Source organism: Ictidomys tridecemlineatus, chromosome 5 (assembly GCF_052094955.1).
Source record: "Ictidomys tridecemlineatus isolate mIctTri1 chromosome 5, mIctTri1.hap1, whole genome shotgun sequence".
In the NCBI taxonomy this organism is placed as follows: domain Eukaryota; kingdom Metazoa; phylum Chordata; class Mammalia; order Rodentia; family Sciuridae; genus Ictidomys; species Ictidomys tridecemlineatus.
Genome location: NC_135481.1, coordinates 26,688,516 through 26,695,037, shown reverse-complemented (window position 1 = coordinate 26,695,037; position 6,522 = coordinate 26,688,516). Strand labels below are relative to the sequence as shown.

The following is a 6,522-nucleotide window of genomic DNA, read 5'->3' as shown; positions in this document are numbered from 1 at the left end:
ACTATGCACTAACTATAACCAATTCATGACCTTGGCTACATGCTAAAAACATAATAGGGGGTTGGAGATATAGCTCAGTTGGTAGAGGGCTTGCCTCTCATGCAACAAGGCCCTGGGTTCCATCCCCAACACCACCAAAAAAAAAAAAAAAATTAGAAATAATTGGGCTGGGGTTGTGGCTCAGTGGTAGAGTGCTCGCCTAGCATGTGTGAGGCACAGGGTTTGATCCTCAGCACCACATAAAAAAATAAATTAGTGAAATAAAGGCATTGTGTCCATCTACAACTAAAAAAATAGATTAAAAAAAAATTAAAAATCATAACAGAGCCCGCCAGAAGCCCTAGTGAGAAAGCCTAATTATAGCTATTTGGGGCCTACCCCAACACCTGTTAAGAATCCATTCTGGTCACAAGAAAAACTACTCCATAAAATATATCACTTTCTGCAAAAGACTTTCTTCTACTGATAGATTTCTTCCTTGAGTGAATAAACATATAAGCACAAACTATGTACCAGGCACCATGCCAGATGCTATTTAAGATAGAGTAGAAATTAGAGCCTGACAGAGCTCAGATCTAAGTTCTGTTAGTTGTTAGCTAGTATCAGTAGTCAAAAGATTCAATTCCCTAACCTTCTGTTCCTCATCAAACTTGAAGGGTTGTCCGTATTGGGATACATCGAACCCAGTGTACCTTTATCTAGGCAATGTACTTCACCACAATGATTACCACAGCATTGGATTCTCACAACTCTAGGACTAGGTGGCACTATATCCCATGTGCAAATGTGTAATCAAAGGTACTGAGAGGTTGTTGCCTGATTCTTTTATCCTTTTAGGTGTTTTCTTCTACCCAACATTTATTTCCACTGTATATTCTTCTAGTATATCTTCTGGTAATTCTTGTGTACCTTCTAGAAATGGAGAATTTTCATCTATATAAAATCAAAAAGCTACCAGCTCTAGGATTTTGGTAGCATGAAGAATCTGGGGATACTGAAGAAAAATTTAATGGACATGCAATGTAAATACCTATAGTCTAACCCAGTATGAACAATTACTTCATATCATTATCTGCTTTGGATGGTACATCCTTTTGATCAAGTGGACTGTCTTTAGTTCTTGAATATCCTGTATTCTTTGATATCAGAAGAAGTAAGTAACATCAAGTGCAGACTGAAATACTATATGGGGTAACTCAGACTGGAATGCCATTTCTCATTGCTGTTCCTCTTTAAGAATCCATAGCTTGACAATGAATCAAACATGTAAGTCCTCAGCTTAAGATGGTTTGCTTAGGATGGTGCAAAAGCAATATGCATTGAGTAGAAACCATACTTCCACTTTTGATCTTTGCCTGGACCAGCAAATTTGCAGTACAGTATTCCCTTGTGATGTCGGGCAGCAGCTACCAATCTGCCGTGTGATCACAAGTAAACAACTGATACTCTAAGGTGTACTGTGTAACATTTGGTAGGTTAGGTGTGTTCAACATATTCTCACTGAAGGTATTTTCAACTTAGGATGAGTTTATCAAGACATAGCCCCATTGGAAGTAGAGGGGCATCTAACTACATATTACTAGAATACAAAACAAATATTTAACAGCTGGATTTCCAAAAGCAAATTGTTTCTCAAAATACAAAAGGACCAGAGAAACCGGCCCTATGCTGGGAACTGGGGCTGGAGGCCTGCGGTGGGGGGGGGGGGAGGGGGAGGGCACAACGCCTCCAGGGCTGCACCTAGGGCTCCTCTCCCTCGCAGGCCTGTGGAGCAGAGCCCTGTGCCCTGCTGGGGGCTGGAGTCCCAAGGATGTGCACGTGTGAAGGAGGGAAGATTGGTAGATTCATGTGGCCTTGTTAATGAGTAATGATAGAAATGGATCCAAAATAAAAAGTGACTTCTCTACCAAAGCAATAGAAGATTCTTCATATTACCCTCCATTAGCTGAATTCATTTTTGAAGAAGATGCAAAACAAGTGAAATACAGAAAACTGAAGAGAAGAAAACCTCATTTTGGAACTTTCTCCTTGACTATTCCTAACCCCCTCTTTCTACTTGTTTTAATCTTGTTCTGAATTTATAAATATTGAAGACCAAAGAAACAGAATATATATTTAGGAGCTTTGAACCAAGAAATTTGCCTTCTGTGGAGGGAAAAATGTATCAAGTTTCTGATTTTTTTTAAAAAAAAGGTTTCATATAAAGTTTAAGACAAATATAAATACATATCTGCACACTATTTTTAGCAGTTGTGAAAGAATAATGACATTTATGTTTTAAGGACTTTGTCATGTGGTTGTTTGCCACTGGAGTTGACTACTCAGAAGATCTTTTATGGTACTCTGTTAATTTTTTTTTTTTTTTTTTTGTCTATCACCTTGATGACATTACTTGTGCACACCTGAGGCCACCTGTCTGTATAGCTATGACCTTGTTATGAACAGTTCCCACTCACTGTGCAAATGTCCATGTATTACCTATTTAAGCAACATCATAGTGCCATTACTCAAGAAGCTGAATGAGGTGAACATAGACATAGCTCTTTCCCCTTACCCCCTTTTTTAAATGTAACAAATACTTTTTATGTTCCCCTTCCCCCTTCCTCTTTCCCCTTCCCCCTTTGGAATCGAGTCAGGAACTGGGTAGTTTAGGATGAGCAATTAAACGGACTCAGAAAGTGAGCCACCCAGAGCCAGGCTTTTTTGTGCTTCATCACAAGGCATGCTGCTGGCCAGACTGCTTAAGCACCTTTTTAAGGAGAAGACCTCATGAGAGAACCAGCTGATAGCCTCAAGGAGTTCGGAAAACAGGACCACAGAGGTTACACTCTGGGATCCTGGCCATGAGGTTGGATGCCTCACCTTGCTGAAAAGAGACACTGGACCTAAATGGTGCAGTATGACTTTGTTCCTGCTTGGCTAAATTTCTCAACACCACAGTCAGCTAAGTCACCTACATCCGCCTTTGAAAAACATAGAGAGCACCTGCCCGGAGGTGAGCCATTGTTGACACAATTCCTCTGATGAAAAAAGCCTTTTTAACAATGGGCCCCCTCGAACTACAGGAGATTCCTGGCATCAGCCCTCCCTCTTCCGCCATGATTCTGTGGACTCTGGTGTCTCTAAGGGAACATATGCTGGAATCACAGGGAACCTATCTGGTTGGCATAGTTCTTCCTGAGGTCATGATGGCATGAACCAGCGTAGAGGAGGTGGCACAGGGAACCATCAACACTGGAATGGCAGTTTTCATTCCGGAAAGGCTGTGCCTTTCAAGAAAAGCCACCTACAGAGATTAGGGAAGAAAAGAAAGAAGACAAAGTAGAAAAGTTGCAGTTTGAAGAGGAAGACTTTCCTTCTTTGAATCCAGAAGCTGGCAAACAGAATCAGCCATGCAGATCTATTGAGACCCCTTCTGGAGTGTGGGAAAACCCACCTAGTGCCAATCAACCCTCCAAGATTCTAGTTATCAAAAAAGTTTCCAAAGAGGATCCTGCTGCTGTCTTCTCTGCTGCATTCACCTCACCAGGATCTCACATGCAAATGGGAACAAATCATCAACTATGGTTCCAAGTGTCTATAAGAACTTGGTTCCTAAGCCTGCACCACCTCTTTCCAAGCCCAATGCATGGAAATCTAGCAAAATGGAACACAAATCAGGATCTCTTTCCTCTGACCCGGAGTCATTTACCAATCCAATTTCTGTTACCAAACCAGTGGTACTGGCTGGTGGTGCAGTTCTCAGCTCTCCCAAAGAGAGTCCCTCCAGCATTACCCCTCCAATTGAGATCAGCTCCTCTCCTCTAAGTTGACCAGCCAAACCACTGACAGGAAGAGTGAATTCCTAAAGACTCTGAAGGATGACTGAAATGGAGACTTTGCAGAGAACAGAGACTGTGACAAGCTGGAGGATTTGGAGGACAACAGCACACCTGAACCAAAGGAAAATGGGGAGGAAGGCTGTCTTCAGAATGGTCTCTTTCCCTGTAGTAGAAGGGAGTGGTCCTTTTACTCTCTGGAAGCAGAGCACACATTATTTAAATCAATGGGATAGCAAGAATATCCTGAAAATGATGAGAATTGCTTCCTCTCACAGAGGATGAGCTAAAAGAGAAGACATGAAGACAGAGCAGCTGAGAAGAAATGGCTTCAGAAAGAATGGCTTCTTGCAGAGCCCTGTTCCAGCCTATTCTCCCCTTGGAGAAGCACTTATAAAGCAGTTTGAGGACTCAGACACAGAAATGAGTAGCAGTGAAACATCAGATGACGATGCCTGGAAGTAGGCATATAAATGCTCACAGTTAATCTGACTTTGTAAACTCAGCTTGTGTTTAGGAAATATACAAAAGAAATTGTTCTTTTCCTTTTCTTATGTTGTTGAATATTCCATGCACAAGGGAAATAATCATATCCCAAAGAAAGAGCAGTTGGCTTGTTTAGCTTATGTTGTTGTTCTTCCCTGTTACCTGCTTAATAGAAGTTTGCGTAGTGGGAATGATTTTTTAAATACACACACACAGTACATATGGGGCGATGCACAGATGGGAGCTGGCAGTGCAGAAATGCAGAGAGGAGGAGACACTGGTCTGCAGCAACAGCTTCTACTACCAGCCCTTGGGGCACTCACCCCTGTCAAATGACAAAGTGACTATTGAAGTTATAATTGTATTAAATTAATGCTAATAATTTGGATATTTTATTTTTGGCTGCTCAGGTAACTTTAGCCCTTAACAAAACATATGTGGTTTTTTTGTTTGTTTTTGTTTTCTTTTTCCTTTTTGGGTACAGCTGAAAATATTTGGATATAGGAAATGTTATATTATTCTTGCAGCCTTGATATTCAGGGTGGATTGTAAAATATTTCAAAGATTATTTTGATAACATTATTTACAGATTTAAAAGATATGGTTATCACAAGTCTGTTAAGGGGGAAAAAACCACTGCATAAAATAACTAACTTGGAATATTTTGCATCAGTTGAAAAAAACAACACAAAAGGACCAGTCTATACTTTTTGGTAATATCTGAGATTTCCCACAAACTAGTTTTCTTTATTTCTATTTTTAGACTCTGACTCCTGAAATAAGGGACTATTCTGATAACAAATCAAGATTCAGACAAATGTTAAGAAATGTGCCAAAAACACTTCATGCTGTCTTTCCTAGGATTCCTTGAATGCTCCAGACAGTCCCAGAAATATAGCTTCAGACTATCCCCATTAGACATAGATTTAACCAACAAAGCAGGTATGCAACCCAAGGCTCAAACTGTTCTCCCTCAGCAAGCCTTTCCAACAATGCAGGCAAGTCAGTCACACAGGCTGCTTCCCTTTTACTGTCTACTATAACTTATTCCTTATGTCTTTCAAATTATTATTTATAAAATAGACTGAAGTAAACTGAGTACACCCTCATTTTTCATTTAGTCATCATTTATTGAGCACTTTCCATCTTGGTACCTTAATGTGTCTGGGATAAGACAGTCCCCATGTGCTGGATGATTACCATAGAAATGGGTTGCCTAGCTTTCCTACAGAGGGGATGTCTATCAGTCAAGATTTTGGGTTGTAAACTTTGGCAAAAAGAAATTTATTAGCAGGATTATAGGGTGCCACAGAATCACTGGAAGGCTAGAAAAAGAGAATAGGCAACCAGTACTCCAGGGAAGATCATGTGGCAGAAGCTTTAACTCCAACCCCTGATAACTTCAAAGGATAAACATTAAAACCCTAGGGAGAGTGTTCACTTGTAACAGCTTAATTCAGAGGTTTACCCCATGGCACCAAAAGGCATAAGAGTCATTTCTCTCTTTAAACATTTCACCAACAGATGTAAAAAATGATTCAAATCAACAAGAAGCTGACTGATACACTCAGCTTAAAGACAAGCAAAGTAAAATTTGTAGGTCACTTGCTATATGTTAATAAAGAAACAGACTTCAGAAAACTCCTTCAGAGCACTGGAAACAAAGTTGTTTTTTTTTTAACCCAACAAGGCCCACGTTTGCAATTCTTTGAATATCTCAATGAAACTAACACAGGTACATTAAAATAGATAGGAAGTTATAATCTAGAGCTTATATATATTAACACTAATAATCATTATGTATGGGCTGGGGATGTGGCTCAAGCGGTAGCGCGCTCGCCTGGCATGCGTGCGGCCCGGGTTCGATCCTCAGCACCACATACCAACAAAGATGTTGTGTCCGCCGAGAACTAAAAAATAAATATTAAAAATTCTCTCTCTCTCTCTCTCTCTCTCTCTCCCCTCTCACTCTCTCTTTAAAAAAAAATCATTATGTAATTACATATTGTACATCATATACTGTATTGAAGTTTTTATAGGTATTCCACATCTGGGATGATACAAAATGAGTTAATATTGATTTTTCCCCTTCTTTGAATACACTTAATTCAGCAAGCTACTATGTTAACTTTTACAAAGTAGTCCTCATTCATATTAGAATTGGCACAATCTATGAAAGACTGATGCCTTTTCCCACATCTCCTTTTAAAACATAAGC

The 6,522-nt window shown here is 39.9% G+C and overlaps 1 pseudogene; it reads left to right on the top strand.

Annotated features, from left to right (window-relative positions):
• Positions 1–2,715: 2,715 nt before the first annotated feature.
• LOC101961659 (vasculin-like protein 1 pseudogene) lies at positions 2,716–4,298 on the top strand (annotated as a pseudogene).
• The last annotated feature ends 2,224 nt before the right edge of the window (positions 4,299–6,522 follow it).